This window comes from Peromyscus maniculatus, chromosome 8 (genome assembly GCF_049852395.1).
Source record: "Peromyscus maniculatus bairdii isolate BWxNUB_F1_BW_parent chromosome 8, HU_Pman_BW_mat_3.1, whole genome shotgun sequence".
NCBI lineage: Eukaryota > Metazoa > Chordata > Mammalia > Rodentia > Cricetidae > Peromyscus > Peromyscus maniculatus.
Genome location: NC_134859.1, coordinates 90,455,001 through 90,478,529, shown reverse-complemented (window position 1 = coordinate 90,478,529; position 23,529 = coordinate 90,455,001). Strand labels below are relative to the sequence as shown.

Here is a 23,529-nt window from a genome sequence, read left to right as displayed (position 1 = left end):
ATTTTGTTTGTTTGTTTGTTTTTTTAGACAGGGTTTCTTTGTGTAGTTTTGGTGCCTGTCCTGGATCTCACTCTGTAGACCAGACTGGCCTCGAACTCTCAGAGATCCTCCTGGCTCTGCCTCCCGAGTGCTGGGATTAAAGGCATGTGCCACCGCCACCCAGTGTAAAATTACTTTTTTAATGGGCATGGTGGTATATATCTTTAATCCCAGCACTCAGGAGGCAGAGGCAAGTGGATTTCTGTGAGTTAGAGGTCAGCCTGGTCTACAAAGTGAGTTTCAGGACAGCCAGGGTCAAAGAGAAACCCTGACTGGAAAAATACCAAAAAAAGAAGAAGAAGAAGAAGAAGAAGAAGAAGAAGAAGAAGAAGAAGAAGAAGAAGAAGAAGAAGACAAGAAGAAGAAGAAGAAGAAGAAGAAGAAGAAGAAGAAGAAGAAGAAGAAGAAGAAGAAGAAGAAAGAAAGAAAAGAAAAAGAAAGAAAGAAAGAAAGAAAGAAAGAAAGAAAGAAAGAAAGAAAGAAAGAAAGAAAGAAAAGAAAAAGAAAGAAAGAAAGGAAGGAAGGAAGAAAGAAAGAGAAAACCTACACTGCCCTCCAAGATCAGCATGGCACTCTGTGTCCCCTCATCCTTCTCCCTGTACCCCATGATGTTCTCCGCAAATATACAAGCATTGTCACTGTTCATTGTCTTTGCCTCCTACATTGTCCCTAGCCACAACCTTTGAACTGTGAAGTGCAACTCACGGGCGTGGCGAGCATCACACAGGGCCGTGGTGCTGACAGAGTAAGATGGGAGAGGCAGGAATCCCAGCCTCCCACACGGAGGCAGACACAGACAGAAACTCACCCATAAGGTGACCTGTAGATTCAAGGGGTCAACAGTGTGTCGGAGACAGGCGATTTGGAGCAGGGCAAGGGAATGCTTCCTGGAGACTAGCGGTCAAGGATGTTTTTGTGTGCTTGGTGCCGGGGATCGAACTCGGGACCTTTTGTGTGCCGGGCAACCACTGGGGAGAGGCAGAGCCTGGAGACACAAGGCTAGCCAAAAAGCAGGCAGCACAATTGGAGGCCTCACCCTCCCTCTTTCTCTTAGGAAACCCCACCTACCTCACCTGGTACCTCACCCCTAAAATCCTGCTTCCAGCACCTACTGAACACCTACGGCAGGCCAAGTGTCGTGCTGATGCAGAAACTCCTCCCCGGGCACACTGCCTGTTTGTAGAAGGACTTCCCATCCATCCAGTATGGTACCTCATCCTAACAGCAACAGATAGGCGTCATACCCTCTCCCTATATCCGTCTATTACGCCATGTGTCCATTTATTTAAAACAATACATACTGAGTATTCAACATATGTCAGGAGCTGAGTGTGTAATGGCAGGGAACCAGGAGAGCAGGAGCCCCCCGTGGGGAGGGGAGGATAACCGCATGAACCATCGAGGCAAGCTAAGAACAGTCGGTTCTATGGTAACACCACAAACGGGGGCTATGGTAGGGAGTGAAAGGCAGTCGGTGGAGCAGGCTCTCTGGGAGGAGTCCAACCAGCAAAGCTCTCAGCAAGTGTGAACTGGAGCTGGACAGTGTCCTGGCCCCGGAGGAACAGAAGGAAGGTGACTTGATACCTCTGGAGAACTGGAATGTTCTATGGGGACCAAGTAAGAAGTGGACGGTGAAAGAGGAAGCCTCTAGGATGGGAAAGGCTTGTGGATTTTTTGGATTCATTTTACGGTGGGATGTAAACCCATTGAACAACCGGTTACATGGAAGGGAGCTGATGCCTACTGATTGACTCTGGTCTTTGTGGGTTTGTTTTTGTGAAACTGTCGACGGGACCCGGGACCTCTTGCACCCTGGGCAAGTGCTCTGCCTACACATCCAGCCGACTCTGGTAGATATTCAACAAGACTGCAGGGCTGAGCGAGATACCGCGAACATCTCGAGCGTCTCCAGCCCCAGTCTATGCAGAGACAGGAGTGTGAGGACCAACTGCCGGCTGGAGCCCTGGCTATTCTCCGTTAGCCCAGGAAGCAGCACCTGTAACACCCCCAGCCTGGCACTTCTGTCCCCTACCTGCATCCTTTCCTCCCGGCTCGCTCCCCTGTGACTTGCTCTGTGGGTATCCACACCAGGAAGCCAGAGAGCTCCCACGCAGTGCTGAGCTCCAACTTGTGTCGTGACCTATATGACTACACTGTGTAAAGATGTGCCACTGTGATTGGTTTAATTAAAAGCCAAATGGCCAATAGCTAGACAGGAGGTATAGGCGGGACTTCCGAACAGAGAGAGCTCTGGGAAGAAGAGAGACAGAGACACCAGGAGACGTGGAGAGGAACAGGAAGTACAAGACAGAAGAGAAGTAAAAAGCTATGAGGCAGAACATAGCTTAATAGTTGAGGACAAGCCTAAGCTAAGGCTGAGCTTTCTTAATTACTAAGGAAGTCACCGTGTCATTATTTGGGGGCTGGCTGGCAGGACAGAGAAAGACTCATCTGAGGCCAGGTACTTAGGCTAGCTGTCACAGCCTCAGTCCTTCCCACTTCCCCAGCACAAGCAGGGAGAGCATGGGCCGCCGCCTTAGGTGAGCAAGACTCGACTAGGCGAAGGGGCCGTGAAGTGGCTACCAATGGCCAGGGTTTCAGCAAGGGGGTGATTAAGAACGCTAGACCATAGCTAACCAACGTGGGAAACCATCAAAGAAGAGTGGAGATGGTGTCCCGTGGGCAAGTGGGTCTTCGACGTCTGATCCAGAGGAAGTGAGCTGGGAGGACCAGAAATCCAGGGCAGAACTATTGGCAGCACCATCAAGGACCAGGGTGTGCGTGTGGGAAACGCACTCAGAAGACGTGAGAAGGTCAGAAAAGTGTGTGCCAGAATCATCTGGAATGAGGCTGGGGTGAATGCCAGGCAGTGAGCTGGGGGCCAAAGGCCCAGCCCCCATCCTGAGTGCGAGTGCCTGGGACACAGTGGAGACCATCACCAGGCATGAGTGGCTAGGGTGTGTTTAGAGACTGGCGCATGTGGCAAACACCTCTAACACCAACCGGCCCTTGGGAGGCTGAGACAGGAGGATTATGAGTTGGAGGCCAGCCTGAATGACACAGTGAAACTCTGTCTCCAAATGAATTTTTAACTGAGGTGCAGCTAGGGTAGAGCACTCACCTAGCGCGAGCAATGGCCCGGCTCCCGTCCCAGCACTACGAAATAAATCAATACAGGCTGGGAGATGGAGGGGAACGGCTTGGAAGCTGCAGGGAGGAGCAGGACTCCTGCCCCACGCCCCAGGCCCCAACCCTGAGGTGTTTGCTTGAAGAAGGCCTGCTGGGAGGCCTCCACAGGGCCAGCGGGTGGAAAGGCACCCTGAAAATCACAAGACCCCAGAAAGGACCGCAAAGGAGTCCAGAAGCCTCCCTAGCCATGGAGCTGGGTCAAGATGAGGCCACTCTGGGCAGATTCTGCCCCTGGTGGAGACAGCGGACCGGTCAGGGGCCCTGATGACAGAAAAAGATACCGAGTCCTGGACTGAAGATGTCCAGGGACACAGTGGAGGATGGAGGTTCCCAAGGTGGGTCAGAAGTCACAAGCCTTTGGTATAAACTAACCAATTTTTCTAAAAGTGATTTGAGCTTGAACCAAGGAACTCCCAGCATCCCTAGCAGCTGCTCACACTTTCTCCACAAGCCCAGCTTCTTCTCAGCCTCCTGGCATTTGATGGTGGCAGGGCCCTCAGCTCTGACAGTTGGCCAGACCATTACTCACTGCTGGGGGTTTCCTTGAAGTACACTGCCTTCACCGTGTTCACGAGGCACCTCAGACTCCGGCAGTGGATGTCCCTGAAGAAGCTGAAGGGAGCTGAGAACTGTCTGGAGGACCCACCCTCCAAACCTTGTTTCTGTACAGACCCAAGCTGAGGCAGACTACCCCCACCTGGCTAAGGTGGGAAAACAGCCAGGACCTGGAGTCTTCCACATGGTCCACTCAGCTCTGAGGAGAGAAAACATGGCCATAACATCTTCCTGGAAGAAGACCCAAAGCGTTCGTGGGCCCGATTAATTTTTTTTTTTAATCATTTCTTGGTGTGCCTGCATGTATGGGTGTGTGTATGTGGGTGCACATGTGCACGTGTACATGTAGAGGCCATGGGCGTCATCTTCAGGAACGCCGTCCACCCCTTTGAGACAGGGGCTCTCGTCCTGGAGCTCACACTTCGGCTAAGTTGGCTGGCCAGGAAGCACAGGGAACCCACCTGGGCTTGCCTCCCCAGAATTAGAATGACAAGCACATGGCACCAGGCCAGGCGTGTTACATGGACCCCTGGGCTCACACTCAGGGCCTCATGCTTGCCGAGCAAGCTCTTTATGGACGGAGACATCTCCCCCGGCCCCCGGGGTGAGCTTCAGAGCGGTCAAACATGGCCAAGAGAGGTTACAGTGGAAGATAAACTCAGGATGTCTCACAACAGAGTCCAGACCGTGGGCCCTGAGACCACACGTCATCTCAGCCTCTCAGCAGCCAGAAAGGGGAGGGGAGGTCTCCCCTGAGGCAGGGGATGTAGGCACCCGCAAGGGCAGGGGTCACCAGGCTAAGGACACATACATCCCAGGCATAGATGAATGACTCTGGAGACGCCAGGGTCACATGCTCAGGGAGCCCCAACTCCCAGTTGGAGGGGGCAGCAAGAAGGGAGAAGCACTCCTGGGCAGATGGGCTTTTTCCCAGGAGCTGGCTCCCCGAGCATCAGGAATGTCAGGCTAGCGGGCCACCTCAGCCCCAAGGAAATGAAACTCCTCCAGGGCCTGGCTTGTTATTTGAGGCTGGCTGTCAGTAACTCCCCTACTGTGATGCAGGGAAGGTCTGGTGAAACTGGCCTGGGGGATGTGGGAGAGAGGGGGCCGTGAGCTTTCTGGTGACCCTGCGTGGGGGATTCCCAGGGAGACAGAGAGGGCCAGGCGCTCACAGGCCCTTCTCCTTTAGCTCCGCCTCTGGTGAGGGAGCGGGGACTTGGCAGGGAGTCAGCCTGGGGTTTGGTGGCAACACCACCAGGAAAGTGTGACCCACAGAAGTCACTTCCCTCTCCAGTGCTGTTTCCTCATCCATCAAATGTCAGCTTGGTTGGTCTTTATGGTCCTCTCCTGCCCTGACATCACCAGAGACCAGTCACTCTGAACCCCTCTCCCCAGTCTCTACCCAGTTGTTCCATAGACCCCCTCCATGTCACCTCTCCTCAGCTCCACCTGTCACTTCCAGCCTGCTGAGACTAGCAGAGAGTGGGCGGTACCACTGCTGAGCCCCGCCCCCCAACACCCGCCCTCCTTCCCTGGGCCGCTGAACATCCTTCCCAATATTTCTCCCTCAATGCCACTGCCAGGCACTCTCGGGGTGGGGGCAGCTTGGGAGGAAGGCAATGGGAAAGTGTGAGCCGCTACCCCCAGACCAGTGTGGGGCCCACGAGAGAGTGTCGTTGCAGCTGGGACTTCTCGGAGCTTGTCACAATAGTTAGTAATCATTGTGGGAATTTAATATTCTGCTTCCTTGCCAGGCTGGAAGTACCACTGAAGACGGGCACCAGGGATGGTTCACTGCTGTGTCCCCAAGGCTTGCAACTGTGACTTGCCAATACGTAACTGTTAAAGGAATAAATGAATAAATACCCTGAAGCACTAGAGAGGCGGACCAGAGACATCCAAATGCTGTGATCAGAAGCTTTCCATGCATTTGAAGTCATCATTATCATTATCAGTGGTGCTGAGGACTGAGTCAGGGCTTCATGAATGCTAAGTACAGGCTCTCCTACCGAGCTAGACCCCCAGCCCCTCAACATTTATTATTTACACACCAGCTAATACATACTGGGGATTAATTCCATGGCAGGATAAGTTTGCCAAGCTAAGCAAATAAGGAATGCCCAGTTAAATTTGCTTTATTTTTTTCCAGAAGATTCCACATATTTATTATTGACCCACTAGTGTAGATCAAAGAAAAAGAAAAATCCTACTCTCAATTAAACATTCCCAACTATTTAGCTTGATATGGTAACACTGACTACTGACCAAGAATATTTTGAATTTCAGTTCAATAATGAACTAGTTTTTTTGTTTTTAAGAATTTTTTTTTTTTTTTTTTTTGGTTTTTTTTTTGAGACAGGGTTTCTCTGTGTACCTTAGTGCCTTTCCTGGATCTCACTTGGTAGCTCAGGCTGGTCTCGAACTCACAGAGATCCGCCTGGCTCTGCCTCCCAAGTGCTAGGATTAAAGGCATGCGCCACCACCGCCCGGCATAAGAAAATTTTTTTTATTCATTTTACTTGCCAATCAAAGATCCCCCTCAGCTGGGTAGTGGTGGCACACGCCTTTAATTCCGGCACTTGGGAGGCAGAGCCAGGCAGATCTCTGTGAGTTCAAGGCCAGCCTGGTCTACAGAGTGAGATCCAGGACAGGCACCAAAACTACACAGAGAAACCCTGTCTCAAAAAACCAAAAAAAAAAAAAAAAAAAAAAATCCCCCTCTTCTCTCCTTCTGCCCCTCCAGCCTTCCCCTCCCAACCCAACCCCCATTCCCTCTTACAAGAAGGTATGACCCCCCCATGGGGAGGTACATTTAGTAGAGGCAGGTCCAGGCCCTTCCCCCTGCCTCAAGGCTGTGAGGGGTGTCCCATCATAGGTATTGGGCTCCAAAAAGCCAGCTCATGCACCAGGGATGGATTCTGATCCCACTGCCAGGGGCCCCTTAAGCTGATCAAGCTACACAATGGTCTCGCTATGCAGAGGGCCTAGTCCAGTCCCATGCAGGCTCCACAGCTGTTGATCTAAATTTCATGTGTTCCCACTAGTCTGGTTTGGTTGTCTCTGTAGGTTTTCCCATCATGATCTTGATGCCCTTGCTCACAGAATCCTTGTTTTGTTTTTAATATAGCCATGTACCATGCAATAGGAATCTGGTGCTGTATTTGGCAGCCCTGGGCCAAATCACAATCTCTAACTCACACCAACCCTAGGACAGGGGAATTACTATTTATTACTATTTTCCTTTACAAATGAGGGTTCAGGGGCACAGAAGGGGAAAGTAACCTGCTCAAAGTCACACAGCTAAAAGTCCCTAAACCAAGGCTAGACCCCGGGCAGTGAAAAGTCTACTTTATATGTTTCTTCTGTAGTACTAGGAATTGAACTGAATTGGCTTGTGAACGCTAGGTTAGCAAGAGTACTGCCATTGAGATGCTTCCTCAAACGTTTTGTCTGGTTTCACTTAGGGTCTCATGTGTGAGTCTCATGTGTCCCAGGCTGGCCTCAAAGTCACTGTGTGGCAGGCATGACCTTGAACTCCTAATCCTCTTGCCTCAGCCTTCCCAATTGCTGGGGTTACAGGTGTACTCCAAAACACACAGCTCTGGCCCTTTGCCTACTTTTGTTTTGGTTTGTTGTTTTTTAATTTATTTATTTTTATTTCATATGCACTGGTGTTTTGCCATGGGTGTCGGGTCCTCTGAAACTGGAGTTACAGAGAGTTGTGAGCTGCCACCCAGTGCTCTTAACCACTGAGTCATCTCTCCACTGTTTACTATTGCTTTAAGACAGAGTCTCACTAAGTCACCCAGGCCGGCCATGAACTTGCAACCAGCAACACAAAAATACATCTCTCGCTTCAAAGAAAACATGCTGGTTCTTGAGTTACATGTGCGTGACCAGAAAGGCATGGTCCACTGTGGAAGTGGTTATATGGCGGGGGGGGGGGGGGGGGGTTATTATTTACAAGACAAAGAAAGTTGTAACTCAAAGCAGTTACGAAAACTTTGGTGAGACCACAGGTAGGTGTGTCCAGCAAGTGAGGAAACACCCCTATAGTTTCGGACGGTGTCTGAGGATCTTGTTAAGCTTTTGGCATGGTGGAAGCTAGTGTTTGGCTAAGAATACATTTTAAAGATTTTGGTAGTCATAAATTGTTAGGTCAGACAGAGGGATAGGCAGTGATTGGCTTTCCAAGTGACAAAGAATGGCCCAGACAAGGTGTCTCTGGTCTAACTCTTTCAAATCACAAAGTTCAGTCATTTGGTCTTTTAACATGGATCTAGCCTCCTCTCTCTCTCTCTCTCTCTCTCTCTCTCTCTCTCTCTCTCTCTCTCTCTCTCTCTCTCTCTCTCTCTCTCTCTCTCACACCTTCAGTTCACATGATCCTCAAGCCTCTGCCTCCTGAGTAGCTGGGATGATAGGTCCTTTCTACCTGAAGATGGACTTAAATCCGAACTGGGAGCCCTTTCCTCCCGGGTAGTGCCCAGAAGCAGGGGCACAGGGCTGGGCTCTGGAATCCAACAGGGAAATGTCACCAGACAAGAAGAATAATATCTTTGAGGGGGACCGGAAGAAGGACAGGGGGCAAGGGCTGGTTGGAGTGGGGCAGATCCTGCCGCGGTCTCCTGCTTGTCTCTGCTCTGTGAAACAGGTATGAACAGATCCAGTGTCTCTAATTCCAAATCCAAGGACCAGATGTGTTTTGAAACTCAGAACGTGCCAGATTTTAGAAAGAAACTTTAGGGTTGGGGACAGTCAGTAAAGTGCTTGACATGGAAGCAGGACCTGAGTCCAATCCCAAGAACCCATACAGAAAGCTCAGTGACCCACCTCAGCACTGGAGAGGAGGAGACAAAAGGGTCCCCGAGATGAGAACCCTGGGGTCTCAAAGACAGGTTGATCCTGTCTCAAAAAAGAAAGTAAACAACAGCCTGGAGAACGACCTCCGGCCTGCATACACAGGTAGACACACGTCCTGGATATAAGACGGAAGAAGAAAAGCAAGGCAAAATTCTAAACTACTTGAGGCGGGAGGATAGCCTGGGCTACAAAGTAAGATCCTGCGTGGAGGGACTGGGGAGAAAAAGAGGAGGGGAAGAGGGGAAGTAGAAGTCGTCTGTGGGCCCTGAACTTCCCGGGGGCTGAAGTGGCCACAGTTCTGATGTGTATTACATAGCACCTTGGGGGTGCTGGCTGCCCCAGTCTGTATTCTAGAACAGGTCGGTCTCTGTTTGTAAACCTCCCCAACATTCTCAGTAAGTGGGGAAATGAGGACCATAACTTGGCCCCTCCCTGCCCCCCAGTTAGTTCAAGACTCAGCATCCTAAATTCCTTCATGGATTCCGGATGGGGATTCCAGCGTGGGTGCAGCGGTGCCCGGGAGGAGGCTGGCTGCCCGCGGAGGTGGCGGCTAAGGAGTTTCCAGAAAGGAAAAGCAGCGGCTGCAAGCCGGCGGGACGTGGCAAGGCGAGCTGCACCCCCATCCTGTGAACGGGCGTTCCTAGGCTGCCTGCGCCCTGAGTCACCGGCCCGCGGCGGAGTGGAGCTCAGGAAGGCGGCGGACCTAGGGCAGCGGGTGGGCGGCGGGAGACGGGCGAGCGAGCGAGGGCACGACCAGCCAGCGCCTGTGACTCAGCGAGACCCCCGCTGGTGCAGCCGAGCCAGGCTGCTGCTGAGCCTGGTGGGGGACGCACCGTCCAGTCCCCAGCTCCTAGGGGAACGCCCCTCTGAGACCAAAGGCTCTTCAGCAGCCTCCAAAAGGGACCAAGGAAAAGAATAGCACACTTCGTTTCTGTGTATTCTGTGCTATCCCTTTGGATGTTTTGTTCTTGTTTAAGATGGGTTCACTTTGTAGACCAGGCTGACCTTGAACGCCCGGTGTTCCTCCTGCCTCAACCTCCCAAGTGCTGGAACGACAGGCATGCACTGTCACACCTAGTTTAATTTTAATTTGTCTTTTACATAATTCATTCATACTTGGAAAATGTAAGATAACAGCGGCCTCAGACGTAGTTGCACACCTGATTTCATATCAGCACTGCTCATATGAGCCAAAGGGTGGAAGCTTCGAGTGCTGGAGCAGGATAAATGAGTGAACAGAACGCCGTCTGAACAGATGTCTGTACAGAATTATCAGTTAGCATTAAGACTGGAAAACGAAAACAAAAACGTGTCTTCAATCCCAGCACTCAGGAGATTTGAGGCAAGGGGATCGCTGCGAATTCCAAGCCAGCCTGGGCTACATAGTGAGCTCCAGACTTGGCATCCAGAGTGAGATCTTGTCTCAAAATGAATAAATAGACAGCTAGATAAGAAGGCAGGGTGGAGATGAGTAAGAATGGTAGGTATGGGTGGGAATGCCATAGGGAACACATTACTTCATATGCTCTTAAATGCCAACTCAGTGGGCCAGGAGAGATGGCTCAGCAGTTAGGATCACTCAATGCTCTTGCAGAGGGCCCGGGTTCAGCTCCTAGCAACCACATGGGACTCCTCACAGCCTGTAATGCCAAGGGATCCGAAGTCATCTTCTGGGTGGCATACACCTGCAAGTACATGGTGCACATAAATAAACTCACGGAGGCTCACAGATACACAGATACACACATACACACACACACACACACACACACACACAAGTAAATTTTAAGAATGAACTCAACAATTAAAGAAGGCCTTTTTGAAATGTTACAACATGAATGAATCTTGAAGGTCTACTTAATAAGTCAAACACACACACACACACACACACACGCACGCACGCACGCACGCACGCACGCACTAAAATAAAATAGTGTGATTCCACTTACATGAGGCACACAGGGTAGCCTTGTTCACAGAGGCAGAAGGCAGAATGGTGTTTGCCAGTGTTCCGATCTAAAATGTAGCATTTCAGTGCAGCAAGACAAAAAGGTCTTTGAAAATGAATGGTGGGAATAGTTTCCAGTGAGTGCTCATGAAGGGAGGGAGGGAGGGAGAGAGAATAGGCATTGATGTAATACCATTGAACTGTATACCTAAAAACGGCTAAGCCTAGATGGGCATGGCTCAGCCTGTAATCTCAGCCACTTGGGAGGCTGAGGCAAGGAGCCTTACTTGAGCCCAGGAGTCTGAGACCAGCCTCAGCATCATACTGAGATCCTCGCTCAACAACACTGATAAGAACGACTCAAGGGTTAAGTTGGATGCATATTTTACAACTTAAAAGAAAACATGGAAAGGAAAAGTCACCCTCCCAATCCACCTCCAAGTCGTCTAATCCCAGCCCCCCCCCCCAAACACTTGCTGTCACTAGTTTTGTGTATCCTTCCAGAGAGATCTAGGCACAGACAAGCAAACCATATAGACATGTATCGGTGCAGAGGTGTAAGTACAAATCCACGCAGAGGGCATCCTCCAACACTTTCCCCCTTTAAAAAATGCAAGCGGCTGCATGAGCTGTGCTCTACCTTGTCTATTAAAAATGCAACTTGGAGACCTTTCTAGACCTTTACTTAACTAGTTTCCTTATCCCCTCCCCCCAGCAAAACAGCTCTATTAAGAGTGAGGTCATCCACAGTAAGGATGCTTACCAGTCAACAATCTTAACAAATTCATAAAGCCATGCAGTTATTATCACAGTCCAGTTTAAGCGTATTCCCATTGTCCCATCAAGTCCCTTTGGGTTCATCGAGGTTCATTCCCACTCCCATCTCTGATGCAGCTGACCACTGATTCAATGCCTCTGTCAACTTGCCTTTTCCCGAATTTTCATATAAGTGGAATCATGTGTGTGGAATTACACACTTTTGGAATTATTCCATATTGTTGCATATGTTTAATTATTAATTATTCCATATTGTTCCTGTTTGCTGTCAAGTAGTGTTTCATGACACACATTTCATATTTTGCTTAATATTCATCAGTAGATGAACATTTTGATATTTCTAGGTTTGTCATTATTATTATGAATATTCATGTTTAAGTCCTTTTGTGGGTATATACTTGTATTTCCCTTGGATATTATCTTAGTTAGGGTTTCCATGCTGTGAAGAGACACCATGACCATGTCAACTCTTTTTTGTTGTTGTTGTTGTTTTTTGTTTTCAAGACAAGGTTTCTCTGTGTAGCTTTGTGCCTTTCCTGGAACTCGCTTTGGAGACCAGGCTGGCCTCGAACTCACAGAGATCCGCCTGCCTCTGCCTCCCGAGTGCTGGGATTAAAGGCGTGTGCCACCACCGCCCGGCCCATGTCAACTCTTACAAAGGAAAACATTGAATTGGGGCCGGTTTACAGTTCAGAGGTTTAGTTCATTATCAGCACAATGGGAAGCATGGCGGCATAAAGGCAGGCATGGTGCTGGAGTGGCAGCTGAGAGTTTTACAACCAGATCGGCAGGCAGCAGGAAGAGAGAGACACTGGGCCTGGCTTGAACATCTGAGACCTCAAAGCCCGCTCCCAGTGACACACTTCCTCCAACAAGGCCACACCCCCTAATAGTACCACTCCCTTCTAGTCTGTGGGGGCTGTTGTTGTTCAAACTTCCCCAGGAAGACACCAATAAATAAAATTACTAGGCTGTCTGATTTTGTGTGTGTGTGTGTGTGTGTGTGTGTGTGTGTGTGTGTGTGCATGCACATACATGTGGTTTTTTTGCTGGAGATAGAAACCAGGCTCTCAAGCATGCAGGCAAGCACTCTGCCACTGAACTACTTCCCCAAGTCCAAGTTCATGAATTTTAAGAAAATGCCAAACTGTTTTCCAAAGTGGCTAAGCCATCTTAGGAGCAAATGAGAGCTCTAATGTTTCCATACTCTCGTTGAACTTTTTAAGATGTATAGCCAAGTCAGTACATGACTTTTTAAGATGTATAGCCAAGTCAGTACATGTGCGGTGATATTTCCTTGTGATTTTGTGTCTCCCTAACAAGGGATGGCACTGGGCATTCCATGCACCAATTAGCCATTCATATGATAGCTATGATAAAACGTCTGTCTTAGTCAGGGTTTTGTTGCTGTGAAGAGACACCACGACCGTGGCAACTCTTATAAAGGAAAACATTTAATTGGGGTGGCTTACAGTTCAGAGATTTAGTCCATTATCATCACAGTGGGAAACATGGCGGCATGCAGACAGACACGGTGCTAGAGAAGGAGCTGAGAGTTCTACATCCAAAATGGCAGGCAGCAGGAAGTGAATGAAACACACTTCCTCCAACAAGGCCATACTCACTCCAACAAGGCCACACCTCCTAATAGTGCTGCTCTCTATGAGCCTATTGGGGCCATTTTCTTTCAAACCACTAAGTCAGCTGGGCAGTGGTGGCGCACACCTTTAATCCCAGCACTTGGGAGGCAGAGCCGGGCGGATCTCTGTAAGTTCGAGGCCAGCCTGGTCTATAGAGTGAGAGCTAGGACAGGCACCAAAGCTACACAGAAAAAACAAAAAACACTTCATCTGTTGTAGTCTTTTATCTACTTTAAAACCTTGTCTTTTGCCTCATTTTCTGCTTTTGTTTTCTTCCATCTTGTCTGAGAGAGATCTAGCAGAGTAGCTTAGGCTAGTCCAGAACTCACTATGTTGCCCAAAAGTACCATCCTCTTGCATCAGCCTCCCAGGTGCTGGATGATAGGTGTGCAACACCATGCTTGGCCGTTTGTCTCATTATCACTGAGTTATAAGAGCGCATCCTTTTGGAGCTCAGTAGTAGTCCATCATGTAGATAAGCCTTAGTTTGCTTAACTTGCTTCCTGTTGATGGCTCTCTCTCTCTCTCTTTGTCTCTCTCTCTCTCTCCCCCCGCCCCTTCTCCCTCGTTCCTGACCTCCCTCTCTCCTTCATCTGCTGCTGAGGTTTAAACCCAAGGGCCTTGCACATGCTAGGGGAGCCCTCTACCATTTAGTTTCCATCCTCAGTCCCAGATACATTCTGGAATTTTCAAACACTCGGAGGGTGGTTGCCCCATCAGCAGGGTCAGAACAGAGAGGCTGCCTGGCTTGTTAGTGCCCTGTGTCCCTGAGGGTACACAGGAAGACAACGTGGTTTGGAAGAGGCTTGCAGGGGCTGTAAGCAGCACTGGGAATGGGTCCTGAGATCCCAGGTTTCTCTTCTAGAAGCTGTCCACTGTGGGGCAGAGAGAAGGGGGTGTGCAAAAGGGGAACAGCTTGGGAAGCCAGCAGTGTGGACTGGCTTGACACAGGATAGAAGGAGACCAGACCAGGAGGTCCAGTTTGATGATCGGGAGGCCGGGCCTGACAGCTCCAGCCGCCAGTAGACTAGGAAGACCCTTGGTCTGCTCGGTTCTGTTCCCAGCAGCCTGGGTTTGGATTTGCCTTGAGTCCTATCTCCACTCTAGAGCGCCCCGGGGTTTACAAAACATGAGCTGTGTGGGCCACCATGCTGCCAACAAATGGAGCCCTGGTGCCTGGCTTTGTTGAGCTGTGATGACTCACCTCCAAATCTCCATGGAAACCAACACAAACTTCTTTACACAGGTGTAGTTTTCTTCCATGCAAGGCAGTATATAGCTGGCAAGTCTCCAGGTCAGCTGTCCCTTGCTCAGTGACCCAGGGATCTGGGAAGCTACTTTTTGATGGCTAGATCTAGAAAACAGGAAAGTTGGAGAGCATGGGTCACCAAGGGGGATCCACTACCTGCACACTGGATGTGCCCCCCGAAAAGGAAACAGAGTCACATGAGGAACGCAGACTTTGTGCTGGACACCAAAGTTAAAGCTAAGCTCTTCTCTCATGGGCTGTAAACCTTGGGAGATTAACTGTGCCTCTCTGAACGTTTCTTCCTTTCTGTACAAAGTGGAGATGAAGCAAAAGTCCCTACCTGATGAGGCTGCTGCAAAGCCGGACCAGCTCACTCTAATGCCCAGCACACGAGGAATCATTGATAAGTAAACTGTTCTAATTAGCTCTCCATGTGGGGAAAGTTGACTATGCTCAGCGTGTGACTGAAAACCACAGCAGAGGCCTGGGCTGCAGCTCAGTAGAAGAGAAGTAGCCTACCTCACAGGAGGCCCGGCTTCAGTCCCTGCCAGGAAGAAGGGAAGCAGGAGAGAAAAGAGGGGAAAAGAGAAGAGGGAACCAAGAGGGAGAGGATTGCATGTGATCTCAACAATGCATTAGGCATATCGACTCCCTTTAAATAAGCAGCCCCCTTCTCTGCTTCTGCCTGGGGTCCTGGGCTGTCTTCGCCGCCCTTCTAAGGGGATCCCTTCTAACTTCTAACCAATGAATGTGTCTACTTCCTATTCCCAGAGCACACGTGATGTCTTGGTGTAGCTGGAGAAAGGACCTTGATCCTCAGCTGGAGAAACCGCCAACGGTGAACCAGTGAGATGGGGGCTGTGTCCCCAGGCATTGCCCCCACTCATGACAAACATTCCTTAGGTAGAATGGGTGCCTTCCATGTGAATATTAAGTTCCCTGGAAACCTTCTTGGAAGACATCAGATATCTGAAGAAGCGGGCCCCTGAGTGGCTGAGGGAAGGAGGGGCTGAGGGCACCCCAAGCCACTTCAAAGATGGAGAACGCATGGAGAACCCATGATGGCGACGGAGCAGAAGACAGGCCCTCCCTTTGCAACAGCCCCTCCAGTTTGCAGGTGAGGCCACAGGACTGGCGAGGGCTCCGCCATCCTTGACGGCGGGGGTACCAAAGTCTAAGCTCCCTTCCTGGCACCGGTTGTCACTGGGAAACCGTTAGGAAGCCGGGACGTTTCCAGGCCTCTTTGGCCCTGTGACAGGTTCTTACCAATGGAGCTGAAACAGCATGTGTCACTCTGGGCTGTGTGTGTGTGTGTGTGTGTGTGTGTGTGTGTGTGTGTGTGTGTGTACCATCTAGAGGTGGATGCCCTACGCCTTCCTCATCCCCTCTTCACCTTCCTTTTAAGATAGCCTCTTCACTGAGCCTGGAGCTCACCCACCCATTCAGCTAGACTAATCAGTGAGTTCTGGGTGTCTGTCTGCCTCCCAGCTACTGCCATCCAAGGGCTGAGGTTACAGACACATCTGGGCATGCCCAGCTTTTATATGGGTGTGAGGATTTGAATTCAGGTCAACCAGCACGCACGGAAGCACTTTACTGATGAACTGTCTCCCCAGTCCCCTGGACCTGACTTCTGAGGTGTGGCCTCTCACAGAAGTCTCTTTTCATCCCCACAGGTCTGGTGGAGAAGGGAATGACTTAGAGTGCCTCGTATGTGAAAAGTCTAGTGTCTAAGTCATTGCATGGAGGACATCCCGCCAAACTGGTGAGCTGGTAGTGACCAAGGGACAGACACAGTGTACTTGAGGATCTGTTAGTTACATGACAAGCGTGGTCTTAACATACAGTGAGCATGCCTTTCTTTAAAGGGCTGTGAGTGCACTGTGAGGGGACAGAGGGACAGACGCTCCCTTTGGCACAACCCTTCTCATCCCTTTTGACTTCCAGCAGGAAAGCGCCCTTGTCTTCTCCCCTCCTTTCTCAGCCACGCCCTTCCCATCGAGACAGTGATGGGACCCAGGCCGGGTGGGGTTGGGGCTTGTCCGGGTTTTCTACTTCTTAGGAATCTTTCCTCATTGCATGAGCTGGAAGTTTTGGCTGCTTTGAGAGACGTGGGCAGCTGACTCTGTAACTGGGTGGAGCACCATGAAGAAATGATGGAGCTGGTGGCAGTCAAAGAGAAAGAGACTCAAGGCAGTGGGAGCTAGGCTGTATGCTCGGAGTCGGGAAAGCCCAGGTTTCGGCTTCCATCTCCCCCCGGCAAGTGGAGACAGTCAAGGGCAGAAGCGACGCAGCTTTGAAAAGGGTAAACTACACCTCCTGGACCACGAAGCTAGCTACCACTTGGTCCCTGAGGGCCACGCCCGTCCTAGCCCACGGTGGCAGCTCTGCCTGAGGGCTGGAGAGATGGTACATCTGGGAGGGGTCTAGGGACAGGAGGACTCCCCTGGGACCTCAGCATTGCCCTGGCTTCTCTTTTCAGAAGAATGATCCAGAAAGGCACCTGTCGGGATAGGGAAGTCAGCATCCCACCCTGCTGTTCATCCAGCCTCCCTCCCATCACATGGCCACCTTCCTCCCACCTTCTCAGATCTGCAACTACCAGTAATTGTCACCTCCCTGGTTCCCACTTCCCCAAACCTACAATACCTTGATGACCTGTCTTTTCTGCCACTGTTTTGATGTTTAGCTCTGTGGCTAGTGATAGAAACACGTGATTTATAAACTTTCCATCCACTGTGGGACTTTCATGTTGTTTTATTTTATTGTTTGAGACAGCATCTCATGTAGCCCAGGCTGGCCTCAGACTTACTATACCGCTGAGGCTGGCCTTGAACTCCTGATCCTTCTGCCTCCACTTCTCAGGGGCTGGGAATACAGGTGTGCACCACCACACCCAGCTATAATAACATTTTCATGTACTTATTTTTGTGCCTCCCACCCACCCACCAACACACACAAATGTACAGTTCACAGCACATATGTAAAGGCCAGAGGACAACTTGCAAAGGTCGATTTTCTCCTACAGCGTGGTCACTGGGGATGGAACTCAGCTCATCAAGCTTGGGTAGTAATGACCTTACATGCGGAGTCACCTCTGCCCTCCAACGGTATTTTAACAAAGCACAAAATCCTTAGGAATAAGTTTCACAAAAGATGTCTAAGACTTCTACAGGAAAGACTAAGAAAGACTGCTAAGAGATATTCAGGAAGTCCTAACTCAGTGTAGGGTGTAGCTCAGTGGCAGAGCATTGGCCTAGAATATACAAGGCCTTGGGCTCTATTCTTTGTATCTGCAAGTGTGTGCATGTGGGCATGCACGCACACGCGTGCGTGCGAACACACAAAGGAAGATCTTTCAGCAGACTATGTCGGAACAGCTGCGTGCTCGTACAGACAAAACCAAACATCAGGTCCTTCTTCCTCATATATAAAAATCTTAGAAATCAACCAAAAACTAAAACCGCGACTTTTCCAGAAGAAAATGCAGGAACATCTCTTTGGGACTTCAAATAAGCAAAGAGACCTTAAAATGTATCACAAGAAGCAAGAAGCACTTTTTTCAAGATTGACAAAGTAGACTTCTACCAAAATTAAACAGTTCACTGGGCGGTGGTGGTGCACACCTTTAATCCCACCACCCAGGAGGCAGAGGCAGGTGGATCTCTTGTGAGTTCAAGGCCAGCCTGGTCTACAGAGTGAGTTCCAGGACAGGCTCCAAAGCTACACAGAGAAACCCTGTCTCGGAAAAAACAAAACAAACCAAAACAACAACAAAACAAATCTGCAACAAAACACCAACACCCACCCACCAGGATAGCTAAAATTAAAGACTGACACCAAGAGTTGGCAAGGAAACGCAGCAATGGCCCTTCTCTTGCATTGTTGTTAAGTCTGTGGACACACACACACACACACACACACACACACACACACACACTACATAAAGATGTGGCCGTTTCTTTCATAGTGAAACCTATAGATAGCCAGCAACCCCCTCTTAGTTAGGTCTTTACATAAGTGAAAGACACATCTAAGAATGGTCAGAGCTTTCTGTGTTCAAACTCTACTTGGAACAGCCCTGGTGACTACCTAGAGAATGGAAAATTCTCCTGATAGAATCGTGTGATGGAATATGAATCAGCAATAAAAGAGGTCAACTACCAAATATGAACAGCAACATGAGCGAATGTCCTGTGGTGGTGACTTAAAGAGACATGGAGAGGCTTTCTAACCTGATTCAATTTCTGTGGAAGACCCAAAAACAAATGAAAGTAATGTAGGGTGAAGGATTAGAGTAGTCTGGAACTCAGATGGAGGAATGTTCTGGAGTGTTCCTAGTGTCTCTTGATGGGAATTTCAGGGATGGGTACAGGCGTCTGTTCCCTAATGTGGAAATAAGATCTATGCACTTTCTTATGTGATTTTTGCCTTAGAAATAATCTTCAGAAGTGACTGGGGTGTGGTTCAGTGGCAAGGTTGTTAGGAAATGTGAGGCCCCGGGCTCTATTCACACAGGCATACACACCACCATTGAACTCCAATGATGTGTATTATGAAGTGGATTAGAAACAGATGCATTGATGTCTGTGACTTTCTTTGAAATAGTTAAGACCAAAAAAAAAAAAAAAGATGGAGGATGTATGGATAGATGAATGGCTAGAAAGGAGCATGTATAGAAATATGATTAAGCAATTAGAGCAAACAATTGATAGAATTTAGGTAATAGATGTGTAACATGTATGTTCACTGTTTCTGTGTGTGTGTGTGTGTGTGTGTGTGTGTGTATGAGTGTGTGCATGCTTGAGTGTTTTTCTTTTTTCCAGTGTGGGTGATTTTGGTGTGGGGGTGGCTCACATCCTAGCAAGGCAAGCTCAGTCAACTTCAGCTGAGCCATCTCTCAGCACCTTCCCAATTTTTTTTTTTTTTTGCTTGAACATCACAGAACTTGTTTCGTAAAAGGCAGAACACAACCTGGGTCTTTTTCTTTCTTTTTTGAAAGGTTTGTTCTTCTTCTTTTTTTTTTTTTGGTTTTTTGAGACAGGGTTTCTCTGTGTAGCTTTGCACCTTTCCTGGAACTCGCTTTGGAGACCAGGCTGGCCTCGAACTCACAGAGATCCGCCTGGCTCTGCCTCCCGAGTGCTGGGATTAAAGGCGTGCGCCACCACTGCCCGGCTGTTCTTTATTTTATGTGTTTGAGTGTTTTGCCACATGCATGCAGTGCCCAAGGAGGCCAAAAGAGGGTGTCAGTTCCTTGGAACTTGAGTCATAGACAGTTACGAGGCAACATGTGAATGTGGGACCTGAACCTGGGTCCTCTGGGAAAAAAAGTGCTCTTAACTCCTGAGCTGTCTCTCCAGCCCCAGCCATTGAGACCTTGTGTAGCACAAATATTGAAAGGTCTTATTGAGCCGGAGGGGTGGTGGCACACGCCTTTGATTCCAGCACTCGGAAGGCAGAGGCAGGCAGATCTCTGTAAGTTCGAGGCCAGACTGATCTACAGAGCGAGATCCAGGACAGGCACCAAAACTACACAGAGAAACCCTATCTTGAAAAGAACAACAACAACAACAAAACAAAACAAAACAAAAAATAGGTCTTATTAATAAAACAAAACAAAAACCAGAGCCAGATATTGGGGTGAAGCCTGAAAGATCAGAGAAGCAGAAAGGCTAGCCACTAGCTTACCTCTACAAAATCCTCAGCCTCAAGAGAATGAGTTCCTGTTTCTTTACGCCTTATATACCTTTCTCTGCCCAGACATCACTTCCTGGGATTAAAGGCATGTGTGTTTCCCAAGCAAAGGCATGAGATCTCAAGATTAAAGTTGTGTGCCACTTCCTGGCTCTGTTTCCAGTGTGGCCTTGAACTCCAGACAGATCTCTGCCTCCTGAGTGATAGAATTAAGGGTGTGTGCCACCACTGTCTGGCCTCTATGTCTAATCTAGTGGCTGGCTCTGTCCTCCAGCAAGCTTTATTGGGGTACACAATACATTACCACACCCTGAGCTCTTCCTCATTACCCAGCTGCTGGAACTGAGATAACCATCCTTTCTCCCCTTCAAGTCCCCCCTCTGGGCTCCCTGCATCTCTAACACATTCTCACTCTTTTCTAGAAACTTCTTCCCCTACCCCCTGGCTCTAATAGAGCTCAAGCTTCCTCTGAGAGGACACTTTCTCCAAAGAATGCTATTTTCTCTCTTACTCTCCAGCTTTGGAGCCAGCAGGGGCAGCAGGAGGTGCGTGTCTGCACCCCATTTTCTCTTCCCCTCGCTCAAGAACTATAGCTCTTTTGAAGTTTCACCATCACTGGCCTCATCGTTCCCCTCTGCTGTCTCTTCTCGACCCGCCTCCCAGTTCACTGTCCTGGACTCCTAGACAGTCTGCTCTCCACCCTCCACCCCTGTCAACACTTGAGATCTCACCTCAGTTGGGTGGTGAGAATTCTGGTTTCTCAGTCCCGTGAAGTCCTCACTTCCAGAGATCTGTTACTCCACTCCAAATCAGGGTGAACGCTCTAGCCCATTCACACAGCATACTCCAGGCTTTTCCCACCTCTGACCTCTCAACTGCAGCACGCCATACTCAGACACCATGTTCCACCCTCTCCGGCCCTCCTCCCACACCACTGTCCCCCCCCCCCCCCCCCCCCCCCCCCCCCCCCCCCCCGCCGAGACAGGGTTTCTTTGTGAAGCTTTGTGCCTTTCCTGGATCTCACTCCAGTAGACCAGGCTGGCCTCAAACTCACAGAGATCTGCCTGCTCTGCCTCCCGAGTGCTAGAATAGGCGAGCGCCACCACCGCCCGGCAGCCACACCACTGTTCCATGGAGAAGCTAATACCATTAACCCATTCCTCCACCCAGACCCTTCCTCATTCCCTCTTCCCTTCCCACCAAAACACCCAGCCTTCTGGCCTGCTTCACTTTTTTTTCCCCTTTAATAGCATTGACTGCCTTCTAACGGCAATGAAACCATCCATCCATTTGTCAGCTTCTCTCCACCCAGTAGAATGTGTGCTCCATGAAAAGCCGGCCTTAGTCACTGCGGTGATCTCAACCCATAGAGCTGTCGCTGGTACTCAGTAGATGCTCTGGAAGCAAGGAAAGAAGGAAGAAAGAGAACAAGGGGAGGCAGGGAGGGAGGAAGGGTGGGGGAAGAGAGGGATGGAGGAGGGGAAAGAGAGAGAAGGGAAGGAGAGGGATCTTCAGTTAGAAGCAATGAGCACCAGGTGAGTGTGGCATCTCTCACCTATAATCCCAGCATTTGGGAGCCTCACTACGGGTTCAAGGTGCACATAGGAAGTTCCAGGACAGTCTGGGCTGTGAGACGCTCTCTCAAAAAGTACACAGAGAGAAAAGCATCCCCTTAGAAATGCTTGCCCCATCCGACACTCTTCTCTTTCATAGCACCCAGAAGTGCCCCTTTCCTCTGATATTTGAGCTCCATGTATATTTCAAATGCTCTGTCCTCTGGCCCTTTATAAACAGATGGAGGGCCAGTGAGCCCGCCCAGCAGGTAAAGATGCTTGCCCCAAGCCTGAAGACCTGAGTTCCATTCCTAGGACCCACTGTGTAGAAAGAGAGAACCAACTCCAGCAAGTTGTCCCCTGACCTCACACACAAGCTTGCGGCACATGCAGGCACATTCTCCCACACACAATAAATGAATACACACAGCTTTTAAAAGGAGAAGAAAGGCACAGGGGAACCCCTAAGATGTTCCTCCTCCTCCTCCTCTTCCACCCCCGGCTTCTGTCCAAACTGGATCATTTCATCCACCTGGACCACCTTTCAAACTCCCCCTCAACCCCATATAGACATCCAACCAATGGCCACTCTGCTCTCTCTGCTCCATTTCCCACTCGCTCTTCAACCCACTTCAGCCATGGTCCCAAAGAACCGCAAAACCAGCCTTGGGCTGCCTACCTTCAGGCTTCTATTTTGTGTGAGGGAAGTTAGTTCAAGCTTATTTCTAATAAACCATTGCATTTGGACTTTTCTCTTAAATCAACTGAATGAGTCGCAAACCATGTTTGATCTCGCCCCCGGGGGCTGCAGGTGACTTGAAGGCAGTAATGCCAGGCTCTGCTCTGCGTCGAAGTGCTCGGCAGAATGCTTGCTTGAGTGAGGGGACGCTGGATGACAGCCAGAGTCACAGACACAGCAAACAGAGGGCCCAGCCTGAGCGCCGGCCTGGATAAGATGGCGTTCCGGGGCTCTGCCTGTGAGGTCACAGGAAGGAAAGGCAAGACGGGAGAAAGCGTGAGGAGGCAAGAGTGCGGGATTCGTGTTCGCTTTTCTTTTGTTTGTGAACTGACTAGCTTTCCAGGGCAGGGATGCAACAATAGTTCATTAAGATACAATCCATGTCCCGGCCATGGTGGTATATGCCTTTAATCCCAGCACTCGGGAGGCAGAGGCAGGTGGATCTCTGAATTTGGGGCCAGCCTGGTCTACATAACAAGTTCCAGGACAGCCAGAGATACACAGAGAAACCCTGTCTCAAAAAAAAAAAAAAAAAAAAAAAAATCCATACTCCATACAGTTCACACATTTGCAGTGTTCAACAGGGGCTGGCCAGATGGCTCAGGGGTAAAGCGGTTGCTGTGTAAACATGAATACCTGACTGCGCGTCCCCGGAACCCACATGCTCCTGCAATCCCAGCTCTGGGGGGTGGAGATGGGAGCATCCCTAGGGCTTCCTGGCCAGTTGTTCTAGCCTATCAGTGACTCCAGGCTCAATGAGAGACTCTGCCTTTAAAAATAAGGTGGAGAGCAATAGAAGACCCTGACACTGACCTCTGACCTCCATGTGTGCAAGTGCTCTCACATACACACACGGGTGCATACACATATACAACAGAGTATACAATAAAATGGTTTTTAGCATATTAACAGAGTTGTACAGTCACTCCTGCAATCAATTTATGCGTTTATTTTGGGCAGGGACTCAAATAGCCTAGGTGGCTCTGAACTCACTGGAAACCTTATGATGGGGTCCAATTCCTGATCACCCTGCCTCCACCCCCTACGTGCCAGGATTACAGGTATACACAACCACATTTAGCCCTATAATCAATTTTTAGAATACTTTCATTACGTCAAAAAGAAATCCTGCCGGGCGGTGGTGGCGCACGCCTTTAGTCCCAGCACTCGGGAGGCAGAGCCAGGCGGATCTCTGTGAGTTCGAGGCCAGCCTGGGCTACCAAGTGAGTCCCAGGAAAAGGCGCAAAGCTACACAGAGAAACCCTGACTCGAAAAACAAAAAAAAC

The 23,529-nt window shown here is 49.7% G+C and overlaps 1 long non-coding RNA gene across 1 annotated transcript; it reads left to right on the top strand.

Annotated features, from left to right (window-relative positions):
- The first annotated feature begins 15,936 nt into the window (after positions 1 to 15,936).
- LOC143267021 (uncharacterized) lies at positions 15,937 to 17,221 on the top strand. The gene is made up of 3 exons (XR_013041919.1): positions 15,937 to 16,022; positions 16,342 to 16,562; positions 16,740 to 17,221. It is a non-coding gene; the product is annotated as an uncharacterized LOC143267021 (long non-coding RNA).
- Positions 17,222 to 23,529: the final 6,308 nt, after the last annotated feature.